The 16,910-nt window shown below is 42.1% G+C and overlaps 1 protein-coding gene across 4 annotated transcripts in view; it reads right to left on the reverse strand.

The window, feature by feature from the left end:
* The window catches only part of LOC124605845, a 93,563-nt gene that overhangs the window by 61,101 nt on the left and 15,552 nt on the right, over positions 1–16,910 (reverse strand). The gene's annotated exons all lie outside the window — the stretch shown is intronic.

The following is a 16,910-nucleotide window of genomic DNA, read 5'->3' on the forward strand; positions in this document are numbered from 1 at the left end:
CTAATGAATAAAATGGAAGTTAAGATAAAGTTAAATGCATGGGTAAAACTAGGTACAAATATATCACCAGGAACTCCCAGAGTGTTAAATACAGCAGCAAAATAAATCAATCAGTTAAATCATTAATTATACTGGGAAGCAGAAATAAAGTAACATACAAGATTCATCATAATCAATGTATGTAATCCAAATAACGATATGGCAGTCCCCCAAAATAAAAATAAAATCATATTTAGACTTGTATGTATACTGATTTTAGCTGAAGTAAGGAATCAATTAGTAAACAAAAATAAGACGTGTCTTGTCTTAAATGGGCCCTGCGGCATTAAACAAAGTTCAAGGAAAATAAACTTACAGTTAACTCATCTAATCATGGTTTCGCTTGGTATGGGAATAATTCAAAAAAATCTAAAATTGCTAGTTGTAAAGGCATTTCGCCGGCAGCTGTAGCCGAGCGGTTTTAGGCGCTTCAGTCCGAAACCGCGCACCTGCTACAGTTGCAGGTTTGAATCTTGCCTCAGGCATGGGTGTGTGTGATGTCCTTAGGTTAGTTAGGTTTAACTAGTTCTAAGTCTAGGCGACTGATGACCTCAGATGTTAAGTCCCATAGTGCTTATAGCCATTTGAACCATTTTGTAAAGCCATTTCACATAACGTATGATACAAGAGATGTTAGAAGCTGTAGATGTTTCATTATTATTCAGCTTTTATAACATAACATGAATCATGCATGGAAGGTTATTTACTTGAATAAGAATGAAATACAACTTAATGCTCTAAATGGGTTCAGGAAAAGCAAATTTACTTAAACAACAGACTGAGTTTACAAAGTATGTCATCAATGCCACAGAGAAACATGCAATTGACTATTGGTTCCTTCTAGACCTACATAAAACGTTTCATCTGATCTATCATGATCTAATACTTAGGCAGTCATTGTATCTGTAGAGTTCCCTGTAACTTAAGTCTTACCCTCTGGCAGGCAATAAGTGGGAGAAATAGGCTACGTAACTGAAATGTGTGTAGGAAACTTACCTATGGAGTACATAGGTATGTGTCAGGCCATCTACTGATCTTTATTTTCATAAGTGATATCACTTTCTTCAGCAGAGGCACAGTGTCTTTTTCCTTTTGCAATTGATAGTAGACCATTATACTAAAGGGCATAATGTGACTGATTTATTGCAAAAGGTTCTGTGAAGCAGAAGAAGGAAAAAGACAGTTTACAAATATTTGTCAGAAGAAACGTTATAGATGAGCTTTAGAGAAAAAATATAGTTCTGTAAGTAATATAACCCTGTTATTAGGGAGTCATTGCATTGATTAAACATTCCACATAAACTTTCTAGGAGTTTGAGTGGTTGATTATATCAGATGGGGAAAGGGTATGTGTTTTGAGAAAACACACAGTATTCAATTTTGTACAATAATTACCGCCATACGAACAACTGGTGTAGTCCATGAACGGGAGTTTACAAACACGTTAGAAGGCTCCAAATATTGGGTGTACGTGTTGATGAAAACTTATACTGGAAGAAGCATATTAGTGAGCTTCTCAGTCAATGAAGTTGAGCTACTTTTCCCCTTCGTATAACTGCTAGTCTCTGAAACAAACGATTCACCCTCCGTACTCATTTTGCATATTTCCACTGAATAATGTATTGTGGAATACTTTTGTGGGTTACTCGCATCTTAGAAAATATTGATGGCACAAAAGCGAGCAGTAAGAGTAATAAGTGATGTTCACACACAATACACCATGTAAATACCTCTTCAAGGAGCTAGACATTTTAACTACACGGACCCAGTACATATATTCGCTAATTAAATTCATCGTAAATAGTGCATCACAATTTCAGAAGAACAGTGTTGTCCATAGCTAGACCACTACAGGAAAAGTGATCTTTATTACCCATGATTAACACTGTCAGTGGCTCGGAAAGGTGTTCAATATGCAGCAACAAAAAGTTTTGATTATTTGCGTAATTCCATAAAATGCGTGACAGGCAGCAAAGCAAGCTTTAATTCTAACATAATCAACTCATTCTAGTCGATGGGCAAATTTTCTGTTTAAAGGCTGGTAGCCTGTAGAAAGAAGAAAAAATTGTTTCAAGTGCAGTTTAAGAAGAGGACTAAATGATAATGTGTTCAGTAATGTTAACGCTAATCGTGTACATATATCCTGTAAAGTGATTCGCTATAAATTATTACACTAAAAGAATTGTTCAAATGATCCATGGAACACTTAACTAAAAAAAGAGGTAAGTGACTTTTATAAACCTAATACAATGTTGCGTGCATTTCCAGCTGGAATAATTTATTTATGTTACCATAGGTTAAAGAAGTCTGTGATGTATTTTATATGTGTCATATACACCGATGATCCAAAGAAAGTAATATCGTGTAGGACCACCGCGAGCACGCATAAATGCCGCAACACGAAGCGACATGAAATCGATTAATGTCTGAAGTACTGCTGGAGGGAATTGACACCATGAACCCTGCAGGGCTGTCCATAAATCCGTAAGAGTGCAAGGGTGTGGAGATCTCTTCTGAGCAGCACATTGCAAGACATCCCAGATATGCCCAATAATGTTCATGTCTGGGGAGCTTGGGGGCCAGCGGAAGTGTTAGAAGAGTGTTCCTGGAGCTATTTTGTAGCAATCCTGAACGTGTGGGGTGTCGCACTGTCCTGCTGGAATTGCCCAGGTCCGTCGGAATGCATAGTGGACATGAATGGATGGAGGTGATCGGACAGAACGCTTATGTACGTGTCACCTGTCAGTCGTATCTACACGTATCGCTCCAAGTACACATGCCCCACACCATTAAGGAGCCTCCACCAGCTTGAACCGTACCCTGCTGACGTGAAGGGTTCATGGATTCATGAGGTTTTCTGCATACCCGTACACGTCCATCCGCAAAATACAATTTGAAACGAGACTCACCCGACGAGGCAACATGTTTCCAATCATCAACAGTCCACTGTCGGTGTTGATGGTCCCAATGAGGCGTAAAGCTTTGTCTCGTGCCGTCATCAAGGGTACACGAGTGGGCCTCCGGCTACGAAAGCCCATATCGATGATGTTTCGTTGAATGGTTCGCACGCTGACACTTGTTGATGTCCCAACATTGAAATTTGCAGCAATTTGCGGGAGGGTTTCGCTTCTGTAACGTTGAACGATTCTCTTCAGTCGTCGTTGGTCCCATCCTTGCAGGATCATTTCCCGGGCGCAACGATTTTTCATGGGATTTCTAATATTCACAGTACACTCGTGATAAGGTCGACTGGAAAATCCCCACTTCATCGCTACCTTGGAGATGCTGTGTACCATCGCTCGCGCGCCGATTACAACACTATTTTCAGACTCACTTACATCTTAATAACCTGCCATTGTAGTAGCAGTAACTGATATAACAACTGCGCCAGACAGTTGTCTCATATAGGCGTTGCCCATCGCAGCTCCCTGTTTTGCGTGTTTACATATACCTGTATTTGAATACACATGTCTATACAAGTTTCTTTGGCGCTTCAACGGAGAAGGAAAATCTCTAACGCTGAGTCATTATTTCAGGCAGTCAGGTACACAGAAAATGGCTGGTACTCTCGTAGAGGAATAATATTTTATGTGAGTGAAGATAAGTGTGTGACGTCCAGTCAGTGGAGTGGGGTGGTGTGTGTGTGTGTGTGTGTGTGTGTGTGTGTGTGTGCGCGCGCGCGCGCGCGCGCTTGTGCGCACTTATGAGTCTAGAAGTACAGTATTTGTAGAAGAACTAGAAAATAAGATATTCATTGCTGTTGTTGTGTACAACTAGCGACTCGTCCCAGCTTCGTAGGGTATGGCCGGACGACTTGTCTGATGAAGAGGTAATTTTATTTACGGGCCACTGCCTAGAGTTACCATTAGACTTCTGAGAACAAAGTAGGGTAACTGAATATTAACTCCAAATTCTGCTGTAAGTTATCTTATTTAAACAGTGGATGCCGGGGAAGTTCTCAGGGGTCATGACTTAATCGAGGCACATGATCATGGTGTAACCAGTTTGAACGATATTTACAAATTACATGCACAAACCTTCCTCGTGAATCAGAATATCTGTTACTGAAAACCGTAACACCTAGAGCAGTTCCTGAAATTATCATTCACATACGAACAGAAAAACGTGGTAGTAGCATTAATTTGTAATACGTAGCGACTAAGACACAATTTTGTATTCTTGTTATATTATGTAAATAGGTCTCCTTTAATTTATGTCTATGGTCACAAACTTTTTGTTAACAGATTACCGGTTTGCCCGCATCTCGTGGTCGTGCGGTAGCGTTCTCGCTTCCCACGCCCGGGTTCCCGGGTTCGATTCCCGGCGGGGTCAGGGATTTTCTCTGCCTCGTGATGGCTGGGTGTTGTGTGATGTCCTTAGGTTAGTTAGGTTTAATTAGTTCTAAGTTCTAGGGGACTGATGACCATAGATGTTAAGTCCCATAGTGCTCAGAGCCATTTTTTTTAGATTACCGGTTTCGGTCTATACTGACCATCATCAGGTCTGTTTTATAAAAACAAAGTCCTAATGTACTACATTTAACATTTGACGATGTCACTATGGGTGCAGTACATTAGGACTTTGTTTTTATAAAACAGATCTGATGATGGTCATTATAGACCGAAACCGGTAATCTGTTAACGAAACGTTTGCGACCATAGACGTAAATTAAAGGAAACTTATTGTGTATACGGGTCACTGTTTTATTCGCTAAAATGTCGCAACTTGTGAAATTATGTAAAGTCTATATATCTCTTTCGAAGTGACTTGTCTGTTTCATTGTGAACAACGATCAGAAACTGAATAATAATAATTATTGCATTTATGATTATTATTAGAAAAAGGGAAACTCAGACATACACTGTCAGAGCCACAGGGAAAGGACTGATGTAATGAAGGGGGTAAGTTCCATTTCTCATACATAGCTTTAGTGATAACAGGAATTGCTTACAAAATAATTCAATGTGGAGCTATTCAGTATCATTGACATTTGAAATTTTTGTATTGTTTATCAGATATCGATATGATATGAGTTTCTGTGCGTTACTAACAAATGTCAAGGAATGTTTACCAGGATCAAAATAGGACAAAATATATGAACGTATATTCCACAATGCATGGTTAATAAAATACAGGTGTTGGCAAAGTACGGAACGCACTATGGTGATGTATTTCCTGTGGAGATGGTTGTGAGATTATATATGACGAACGAAACATGAAACACTCAGATGGCAGAAGTGGTGATAAATATTAACAGAATGTGTGTTCGGTGCCAGGGATATTATACGTCAGCTAGTACTTGGGTTAATCATAAACGTGTAATGTTAATAGAATCACCTTGGGTTGAACCTCGAATTTCTCCTCCCCCTCTCTGCCCAGGCTGTCTTATTCCTCAGGTGGAACCTCAGGCATCACTGGCGATTGGTTTTGAAAGCCTCACCCTGCGCAGATACATCGGAAAAACGATAATTGCTATTGACAGTAAATAGCACATGGCTCTTTAACGGGATGATCATTTGTTCACTATGTTATACAGTGTTATTGTGCAGCACCTTCCACCCACCGAATACACCCAGAGCATTAATTTATATTCTTCAGTAGCTCTACAGCCCTTGGTGAGCCTTGGCTTCTTCAACAATCTTCCTCCACACTTCTCGGTTATTTGCTGCTCTTTTCCACCCCCGGACTCCCATATTGCTGATATCCATTATTACCTCATCGATCCATCTTCTTCTAGGTCTCGCCTTTCGCCTAACTGAATGGATCATACCTTTCATCATTTTCTTTGGAATTCTATCCTCTGCCATTCTCTCCAAGTGTCCTAGCCATCGTATTCGCTGTGATTTAACAAATTTTACTATGTCCCTGCCTTGTATTAACTCCTGTAATTCAGCATTGTAGCGTATTCTCCAGCCTTCTTCCTCCCTTATTGGCCCATAGATTTTGCGTAGTATTTTCCGCTCAATGCTTCTTAGAACATTTTTATCGTGTTCTGTCAACGTCCATACCTCTGAGCCGTATGTAATAACTGGGCGGACTAGGGAGTTATATATTAGCAATTTAGTTTTTCTTGTAACAAGGCTACTTTTGAAAAGCTGCATATTTGCAAAGTAAGCTCTGTTTCCTGCCTGTATTCTTTCCCTTATAGCCTTTCCAATACTGTTATCATTTGTTACTAGGGCTCCCAAGTACTTAAAAGAGGACACTCCATTGAAGCATTTCCCATTGATGTTTAGGTTTTTAGGGGTTCTTTTGGCCTCAGATTGTGACATTACCATATATTTTGTTTTGTTTACATTTACTATGAGGCCAATTTTTAAGGCTTCTGTTTCCATTGCCCGGTATGTTTCAAGGAGTGTATTGGTATTTCTTCCTACTATAGCAATGTCATCAGCGTATGCACATATCTGGCTAGTTTTCATAAATATGGTGCCTCTTTTGTTGATTTTATTTACTGCACTATGCAGGGCAATGTTGAATAGGAGAGTGGAGAGACTATCCCCTTGCTTCACACCTTTATTAAAGTCAAAGCTTTCACTTGTTCTGCTAAGGACCTTTACTTTTGCTCTTGTCTCTGTCATTGTCATTCTGATTACTCTTATTAATTTAGCACATATACCAACTTCTTTCAGTACTCTGTATAGTTCTTGCCGATTTATGCTGTCAAAGGCTTGTTTGAAATCGATGAATAAGAAATGCAGATCTATATCATATTCATAGAACTTTTCCATCATTTGCCTTATCACAAATATTTGATCAGTTGTTCCTCTGCCCGGTCGAAAGCCACACTGATATTCCCCTAGTATGCCTTCTGCACACTTCTGTATCCTTTCGTTTAATATACTTGTGAAGATCTTATAAGCTGTACTTACGAGTGTTACACCTCTATAGTTTTCACATGCTGTTCTGCCTCTTTCTTATAAATGGGGACTATTATTCCAATTTTCCAATTATCTGGCATAGTTTCTGTTTCCCATATATCTGATATTAATGTGTGCAGTTCCTTTATTACAGCCACACCACCAGTTTTTATTAATTCAGCAATTATGCTGTCTTCCCCAGGGGCTCGATTGTTTTTTGACTTGTGCACAGCCCGGGAGACCTCTTGTAGTGTTGGTTTTCTTGCCTCATTGGTTTCATTGTCTAGTTCCAGCTCCACTCTTCCTTCCTGTGCAGCTGTCTCTTCATCTTCTAGGCTGGTGCTTAGTGTATCTTTGAAATATTCTGCCCATCTTCCCACTATCTGTTCTTCCTCCCTTATCATTTTCCCATCTTTACTGGAACAGGCCATTGTTTTTGGTTGGAATCTATTCTTCATTTTGCCTATGGCATGATAGAACTTTCTTATTTCACTCTGTTCCTTTAGTTCTTCTAGTTCTTGAAATTTCTTCTTATTCCACTCTCTTTTCTTTCTCTTGCACAGTCTGTTAGCTCTTCTCCTTAATTCTCTATATTGTTCCACATTATTTCTGGTTTCTCTCTGTAACATTTTTGTTCTTGCCCTGTTCTTATCCTCTATTGCTGACCTGCAATCTTCATCAAACCACTCCTGGATTCTTCTGTTCCTTCTTATGCCTATTATTTCCTCTGCAGCATCCTTAATGGCTTTTTCAAACCTGTTCCACCTTTCATCTACTCCTACTGTGGTCTCTTCATTGCTCAACTTTCTGCTTAGTGTTACTTGGTATTTTTTTACTTCATCAGGGATGTTCAGTTTGTCTGTATTCCATTTCATCATCTTTCCCATTCTGTTGCCATTTGTTAGTGACAGTTTCTCTCTCAAGACTGATTTTATCAGAAAGTGGTCTGAATGACAGTTTGGTCCTCTGCAGCTCCGTACATCCGTAACTGACGTGGAGTGGCGTGCAGTCACTAAAATATGATCAATCTGATTGACTACTCCATTGGCTGCAGACTTCCAAGTATTAATTTATATTCCCCAGATTGTAGTCTTACGTTACCCTTCGTTTCCTCCAGTCACCAAGCGCCTGAAGCTCATTTCAGCTTCGACATGACCTGGGGCTTTTCCTCTAGTGTGCCAGTGTTTATGAGAACACATGTCTCCACCACTCTTATTAGGTACAGCACATCCTGAAGATTTAGTATTTTAACACAATTTCAGGTTTTGGGTAGCTGTAGACAAGGCGCTGACGAGTGCCGCAATAATTTTCGTGTCTTTCTTTTAAGGCGTCGGCATCAAGGTGACAAGTTGTGTTCAGTAGGAAATGCACTGATTAGCCAAAGCATTATTATCATCTGCTTTATAGCTTTTTAGTCCACCTATGAAACACTTTACAGCAGCGAATCTGTGTGTCTTTATTTCGACAGAGCCTTGACATGTCTCGAGAGGTACGTGCCTACGGATGCCTATTCACATATCATACGGTTCCCACAAAATACCAGCCTGTGGAGGCGCGAGTAACGTCTCAGACGTCTTCCATCGGGTTCAGATGAGGCAGCCAGAGTATCAGCGTGAGTTTACTGTTACGTTCCTAAAGCCGCTGTAGCTCGTTCTGACCTTTTGGCACCGACAGTTATCTTGCTAGAAGGAGCAGTTACCGTCAGGAAAGACATTAAATGTGAGATGCAGCTGTTCCACAGATACGTTTACGTAGCGCACAGAGTCATGGTTCTTTGTATTAGTAGCGCAGGTCCTATGGAAGCCCAAGTAAATCTCCCCCATAAGATAATATTGCCCCCAGTTGGCTGTGTCTGTGGCGCGCCGCATGGTCAGAGTAGCCGTTCGGCTGGATGGCGGACTATCTGGTCGAGACCGTCGACTTGGAGTAACAAGAAATGTGGTTCATCCGATACGTCGATACTTCTCCACTGATCCACCGTCCATTCTCGATGATCCCTTTAGGGGTCGTCTGCTGTGGAGCCCCATGTTCAACAGTGTGTGCTGAAAGGTATGCCCCGAAACACTTGTGTCTGTGCCATTATCGCTCTCTCTCGACAGATCTGCTGCAGATCGCTGCCTGTCCTCCTTTATAGCACGAGTAAGCTTCACATACGCTTCACGTACTGCAGTGAAGCCCCGTCCTACACCTTACCGCCTACTAGTAGTATTATGTCCTGCAGCCACTTTCCATAGTTGCTCACGACTGTAGCACGTGGCCAGCCGTTAATCTTCGCTGTTTCCAAGATGCTTGTCTCTAGGTGCTGGGCCATAACAATCTGGCCTTTAACAAAGTCGCTTATGTAAGTGTATTTCTACATCTGCGGTCTGTATCGTCGTTAGTGTGATTCCCCACCGCGGCACCTAACTGCAACGTCACTATGCGGTATACAAGCTCGCCCGTGGATCGAGGTGAATTCGCTGTGCCTCAACTGCGTACGTCACTGTAATTGAAAGGGTTCCTCCTCAGGTGACCGAAAAATGATGCGAACTGAGAGTAGTGTCGACAGCATATTCCTTGTACTGTAATCTGAAATTTGGAAATTTGTGATAATCTCTTATGGGACCAAACTGCTGAGGTCATCGGTCCCTAAGCCTACACACTATTTAATCTAACTTAAACTAACTTACGTTAAGGACGACGCACACACCCATGCCCAAGGGAGGACTCGAACCTTAGACGGGTGGAGCCGCACGGACCGTGACAAGGCGCCTTAGACCGCTCGGCTACCCCGCGCGGCCCAGAATCATGTTGAACACCTTTCGACATGACTCGCCTCAGTACAGATGACAGCATCGCCAATGCACTGCCCTAAATTACTTCTTTAAGAAATGATCTGTATGTCAGAAACCGTGATTCTGATTTACGTATCCAGAGAATTTACATCAAACAGTTAACGATTCCTTAACTAGAAAGTCATACATGTTGGAGCTATTTGGTTAAGATAAAGAACATCGTCTTGCTCTGCAATGTGCTCAGCAAGAAAGTTCTGTGACCGCGTAAGGGAGAGTAGCCTAAACTTTTACTTTTTATCACATCAGAACATGTATACCAAACTATCAATTTATATTCAAAATGAACTTCAAATCAGTCTTTGTTGTTACTCTCCCGATCGTTGTCATCTCCGATAAAAATTTTCTGGTGTGTTTTCGCATGTTTGATTTTGTAAATTTGTGATAAGATCTTATCGGACCAAACTGCTGTGGTCATCGGTCTCTAAGCTTACACACTACTTAATCGAACTAAAACAAACTTACTCTAAGGACAACACACACCCATGCCCGAGGGAGGACTCGGACCTCCGACGAGGGAGCAGCTCGGACCGTGAAAGAGCGCCTTAGACCGCGCGGATACCCCGAGTGGCCTGTAATCTGAACTACGTCGGCTATATTATACTAGAAATACGTGGTTAACTCATGTTAATGTAACTACCACTTATGTTCGAAGACAACGCTTAGTAACCACTCACAGACCGCAGGTAGCAGCACTAGCAGTGGAAGATACATGAAGCCTGTGGGGGAATGGGGGACTCGGAAAACAATGCAGTTGTTATCGTAATGCGGAAATGGAGCGATTTATCTCATGTCCAAAGAGGCATGATCACTGGCTTTCGGGCCAAGTGTGAAACCATTTCCGAAATGGCAATGTTTGTTCAACTGTACTGGTGTCGCCGTGGTTGCAGTATGCTGTGAATGGCAAAATGGTGCTATCCAAAACCGACGCCGAGGCTACTGTGGTACACCACGGGGCATAGATGACACGGACGAACGACAACTGTGGAGATGTGCAATGGCGAATAGGAGTGCAACTTTTGAGTAACTGACCGCCCAGAGGGACTCCGCAACGGCTGTTCAGTGAATGTTGCTGCGTATGGGCCTTCGCATCAGATGCGAGATTTACGCACCCGTGTCGCCTACTTTTCATCGAAGATAGAGGCTGAAATCTGCACGCTAATAACGCAACAACTGGACATTCACTGAATGTCGACAGCTACCTTTCCACATGAATGACGTTTTATGCTCCATCAGACCGATGGCAAAGGCACAATCGTCGCAAGGATCCAGGCCGGAGGAGGGAGCACTATTGTCTGGGGAATCTTTTTGATGTATTCCTTGGGTGTTCTCTTCATTCTAAATGGCACAATGAATCAACAAAAGTAAGCATCTATCCATGGGGACCATGTCCACCCCTACATGCTTTTTGATCTTCCTTGGCATAGTGGTATATAGCAGCAGGGCTGTGCATCTGCATGGTTCCAAGAACAGCAGGTCGTGACTGCTGTACTCCCCTGGCCACCAAACTCCCAGGATTTAAACCCAGCAGAGAATCTGTGGGACCAATTAGATCGGGCTGTTGACGTCATGGACCCTCAACCGATACACCTAGAGCAGCTGACCACGGCGTTGTAGTCAACAAGGGACCTTGCAGAACGTCATTGACTCTCTTACTGCATGTCTTGCCACGGTCCGTGGCACAAAGGGTGGTCATTCAAACTTTTTTACATGCGGTCACCTTAATGTGACAGAACAGTGTAAGTACTGCTCTGTGAATGGTCATTTCAGTGACGATGCTCTAGGCATATCAGTATGTCTCGCGGAACATTTCCAATGTAGTTTACAGTGTAAATGCTGCGAAGATCATGAACATGAATGAAACAAGGCATCAGATATGAGCTGACAATGATTATTTCAGATTACACTCAGCCATAAACGTCTGCCAGCTGGACATTATGACTGATGATAGCTGTATTGCATTTGAAAGAAATATCTACAGTAAATCTTGAAAACAACGTTCAATTACCGGAATTAAATCGTGAGATACGCGAGGACGACGAAATATGAGAATATGAAGTGTTTGAGATGTGTTACAAAAGGCTTTTTTTGTTTTGTTTTTTGGTCATCAGCCTTCTGACTGGTTTGAGGCTGCCCGCCACGAATTCCTCTCCTGTGCTGACCTCTTCATCTCAGAGTAGCACTTGCAGCCTACGTCCCTAGTTATTTGCTAGATGTATTCGAATCTCTGTCTTCCTCTACAGTTTTTGCCTCTACAGATCCCCCTAGTACCATGGAAGTCATTCCCTCATGTGCTAACAGATGTCCTATCATCCTGTCCCTTCTCTTATCAGTGTTTTCCACATGTCCCTTTCCTCTCCGATTCTACGCAGACCCTCCTCATTCCTTACCTTGTCAGCCCACCTAATTTTCAACATTCGTCTGCAGCACCACATCTCAAATGCTTCGATTCTCTTCTCTTATTATTTTCTCTTGGCTGTCGTACATATTGTATATCACCAGTCTCTCCCTATAGCTTACCCCTAACTTTCTCAGAACTTCGAACATCTTGCACTATTTTACATTCTCAAACATTTTTTCTAGGTCGACAAATCCTATGAACGTGCCTTAATGTTTCTTTAGTCTTGCTTTCATTATTAACCGCAACGTCAGAATTGCCTCTCTCGTGACTTTACCTTTCCCAAAGTCAAACTTATCGTCATCTAGCGCATCCTCAATTTTCTTTTCATTCTTCCGTATATTATTCTTTTAAGCAACTTGGATGCATGAGCTTTTAAGCTAGTTGTGCGATAATTCTCGCACTTGTCAGCACTTGCTGTTTTCGGAATTGCGTGGACGATATTTTTCCGGAAGTCAGATGGTATGTCACCAGACTCATACATTCTACACACCTACGTGAATATTCGTTTAGTTGCCACTTCCCCCAATGACTTTAGAAATTCTGATGGAATGTTATCTATCCCTTCTGCCTTATTTGATCTTAAGTCTTCCAAAAGTCTTTTAAATTCTGATTCTATTACTGGATCGACTACCTCTTCTCAGTTGACTAATGTTTCTTCTTCTATAACATCAGACAAATCTCCCGCCTCGTGGAGGCTTTGAATGTATTCTTTCCATCTGTCCGCTCCTTCCTCTGCATTTAACAGTGGAATTCCCGTTGCACTCTTAATGTTACCACCCTTGCTTTTAATGTCACCGAAGGTTGTTTTGACTTTCCTGTATGTTGAATCTGCCCTTCCGACAATCATTTCTTTTTTGATGTCTTCATATTTTTCCTGCAGCCATTTCGTCTTAGCTTCCCTGCACTTCCTATTTATTTAATTCCTCAGATACTTGTATTTCTCTATTCCTGAGTTTCCCGGAATATTTTTATGCTTACTCCTTTCATCGATCAACTGAAGTATTTCTTCTGTTACCCATAGTTTCTTCACAGTTACCTTCTTTGTACCTATGTTCTCTTTCCCAACTTCTGTGATGGCCCTTTTTAGGAAAGACCATTCCTCTTCAACGGTACTGCCTACTGAGCTATTCCTCATTGCTGTATCTATAGCATCAGAGAACTTCAGTCGTATCTCGTCATTCCTTAGTGCTTCCGTATACCACTTCTTCGCGTATTGATTCTTCCTGGCTAATGTCTTAAACTTCAACCTACTCTTCGTCACTACTATATTGTGCTCAGATTGTATGTCCGCTCCTGGGCACGCCTTACAATCCAGTATCTGCTTTCGTTATCACTGTCTGACCATGATGTAATATAACTGAAATCCTCCCGTATCACCCGGCCTTTTCCACGTATACTTCCTCCTCTTGTGATTTTTGGACAGCGTATTCGCTATTTCTAGCTGAAACTTGTTACAGAACTCAGTCTTTCTCCTTTCTCACTGCTTGTAACAAGTCCATGTACTCCTGTAACCTGTTCTACTCCTTCCCCTAGGACTGCATTCCAGTCTCCCAAGACTATTAGGTTTTCATATCCCTTTACATACTGTATTACCCTTTCAACATCCTCATACATTTTCGCTATCTCTTCATCTTCAGCTTGCAACGTCGGCATACGCTCGTATATATCTGAACTATCGTTGTCGGAGTTGGTTTTTGTCAATTATGATAAGAACAACCGTATCAATGAACTGTTCACAGTAACACACTCTCTGCCCTACGTTCCTGTTCATAACGAATCCTACTCCTGTTATACCTTTTTTGCTGCTGTTGATATTACCCTATATTCACCTGACCAGAAATCTTTCCACGTCACTTCACTGACCCCTACTATATCTAGATTGAGCCTTTGCATTTCCCACTTCAGATTTTCTACTTTCCCTACCACGTTCAATCTTTTGACATTCCACGCGCCAACTCGTAGAGCGTTATCCTTTCTTTGATTATTCAGTCTTTTTCTCATAGGAGCCTTCCCCTTGCCAGTCCCCTCCCGGAGATCCGAATGGGGGACTATTCCGCAATGTTTTGCCAGTTGAGAGATAATCATGATACTTCTTCAATTACAGGGCACTATTCCTGTGGATACATGTTACGTGTCTTCAATACAGTAGTTTCCTTGGTTCTCTGCATCCTCATGCCACTGATCGTTGCTGATTCTTCCGACTTTAGGGGCAGATTCCTATCCCTGGGACAAGATAGTCTCCAATCCGCTCCTCGGCCCTCTTTGACAAGGCCGTTGGCAGAATGAGGAGTGGCTTCTTATGCCGGAAGTCTTCGGCCGCCAATGCTGATTATTAATCAAAATTTAACCAGCGGCGGAATTCGAACCCGGGATTGAAGACGTTTTGATTATGAATCAAAGGCGTTAGCCCCCTTTTTTTCCATTTTGTTCGGTATCGTTAGTTGCGTTTGGTCTTGGCGGACATGACAGGACATCTGTTCAAGTTGATCGTTGTTTACTTTACTCATTTTTTTTCTTTTTATTACAGAGGGCTAGTGCCTCTCTGAGCGAACACGCTGAGCTATCGTGGCGGCTCCCTAGACCACGGTACAGAAGAACATTGAAAATTAAATAGAGCGTAAGATAAGAAACGAGGAGATTCTCTGCAGAATCAGTGTGGAAAGGAATGTGTGGAAAACTAAAAGAAGGGATGTGATACTGCACCCGTTAGTAAAATGTGCCACATATTGCATGGATCTAGGAGGACTGTGTAGAGAGCACATTATAGGGGAAGACGGAGATAAGGATTTGCTCCTAAGAGTCGTCAGGAGAAATATCTCTGTTGTTTCGGCAGATATCAGCAGTTCAGTTTTTATGGTATATACCTGGGGCCACAGCAAAGAAATACTACTCATAGCGTCTTTAATGAGAGGCCTACTGTCGACGAAAATCTGCGGTTTGTTTCCCGTTACGAACAAATGAATTAAATTAGAATTTCTCGTTGCCATTTGGGACAGCCGTCCCAAATTAATATAATGCCATATTCATTATACAGAAATGTGTTTACAGGGAAATTAAAACTGAAGGAAAACCAGTAATGGAGCTGCGACTGAGCAGCGCTGCTACTCGACGGTACCAGACAGTGCAGGCCAGGGAAGTGCTGTAGTTGCTGGAAAACTGCTTATTTTTCATGTTTTCATGCCATTTTTAAAACATACCGATAAAATGAATATCGCAATAGATTAATTTGGGACCGTTCTATCGAATGCGCACGTAAAATTTCGGTTTAAAATCATTTTGTACATAACGGGGAACATACCGATGCTCTCCATCGACACTGAACGTTTCATGAAAGACATGATGAACAGTATTTGTTTGGTTTGACTCCAGTTGCACACCGCTGGAAAGAATCAGCAAATTTCTGTCGAAACACTAGCCAAAATGCACCTGACGACCCTTACGAGAGAGACCCTGTATACACTAATTCACTGAAGACGTTGGATGTAGTTGATGTTCTGAGATGTAGAGGTTAGTACAGAGACAAACGGTGGCGAACCGCTTCAAAGCAGCCAGGAGATGTTGTCCACTTGAAAAGAATGTTTCTTCACAAAGTAGAAAGTGTGTAGCTGCAGAAACTGATTACTAACCGTTTTAGAGCTGCCTGTACACTACTTTTTCTTAGAGTAATTAATCTCTGATGTGTTATCTCCTTATTCTGCAAATAATTTCAGGTGTTGCTTCTGCTCCCGCTCTTAAGAGATATGATTATTACAGATGTCGCAACAGCATTTCAATTACTTGAGCAAGCGGTCGCGGTAACTGCACTTTGGCGTCATTAGGGCTCCTGACACGCAATGGAGGCGGCCTCATAACGCAAAAGCTGAAGCTGACGAAGAGGCAGCGTCTGTTGCAAACCGGAGGCTGGCGTCTTATGTAACAGCGGCAGGAGCAGCTCCGCTCTGCCTGCTTCCTGGTGGATTTCCTTCTGGCACTGCCAGGGCTATCTCCGTGTGCACCCTCACCGTCGAAATTGTAAGCCACTTCCGTGAAACATGTTCGGCGTTCCTACGTAGTTGTAATGTACAACACACTGTTTCCCATAATACGAAAATACCAGTAGAAGCTGAGATATTCGTGTTGTGTCAGATTAGCGTCCACTGTGACCCAGATGATGGACTAATAAAATTACCTTTTGCTTGTTTCGCTTGGTTTGTCTCATTCATTTACAACTATTTTCTTTCTGATACGGTAGGTGACCGAGATTCGCCGGGCGGAGTGGCCGCGTGGTTTGAGAGGCCATATCACGGATTGCATGGCCCCTCCCGCCGAAGGTTCTAATCCATCCTCGGCTGTGTATTGTTCTTAGCATAGGTTAGTTTTAGTTAGTTTAAATAGTGTGTAGGTCTAGGGACCGAGGACCTCAGCAGTTTGATCCCTTAGGAATTCGCACACATTTGAACATTTCAACATTGGACCGAGATTCGGGCAGAAGCCCAAAGTTCACTTGATCAGTCTAAAATTTTACCCTTCAACTTACTGTTTTATGCCACATAAAATCATCATCACTGGAGTTTGGAGATTATCTACCATCTTCAGACATACATTCTATTGAATATTCAAAGTATCCACTGACCACTTTACATAACGGACGACCGGCACGAAAAAGTCGGAGGATGCCATAAAGTTTATGGTAATAGTTACTAGAAGACAGGGTTTCACACTATTTTATACAGTTACAAGGCCTGACAAAAGGCGAAGCGCACAGAAGTCATCGGATGTCAGTACGCTTCATACACGTAC

This window comes from Schistocerca americana, chromosome 3 (genome assembly GCF_021461395.2).
Source record: "Schistocerca americana isolate TAMUIC-IGC-003095 chromosome 3, iqSchAmer2.1, whole genome shotgun sequence".
Lineage (NCBI taxonomy): Eukaryota > Metazoa > Arthropoda > Insecta > Orthoptera > Acrididae > Schistocerca > Schistocerca americana.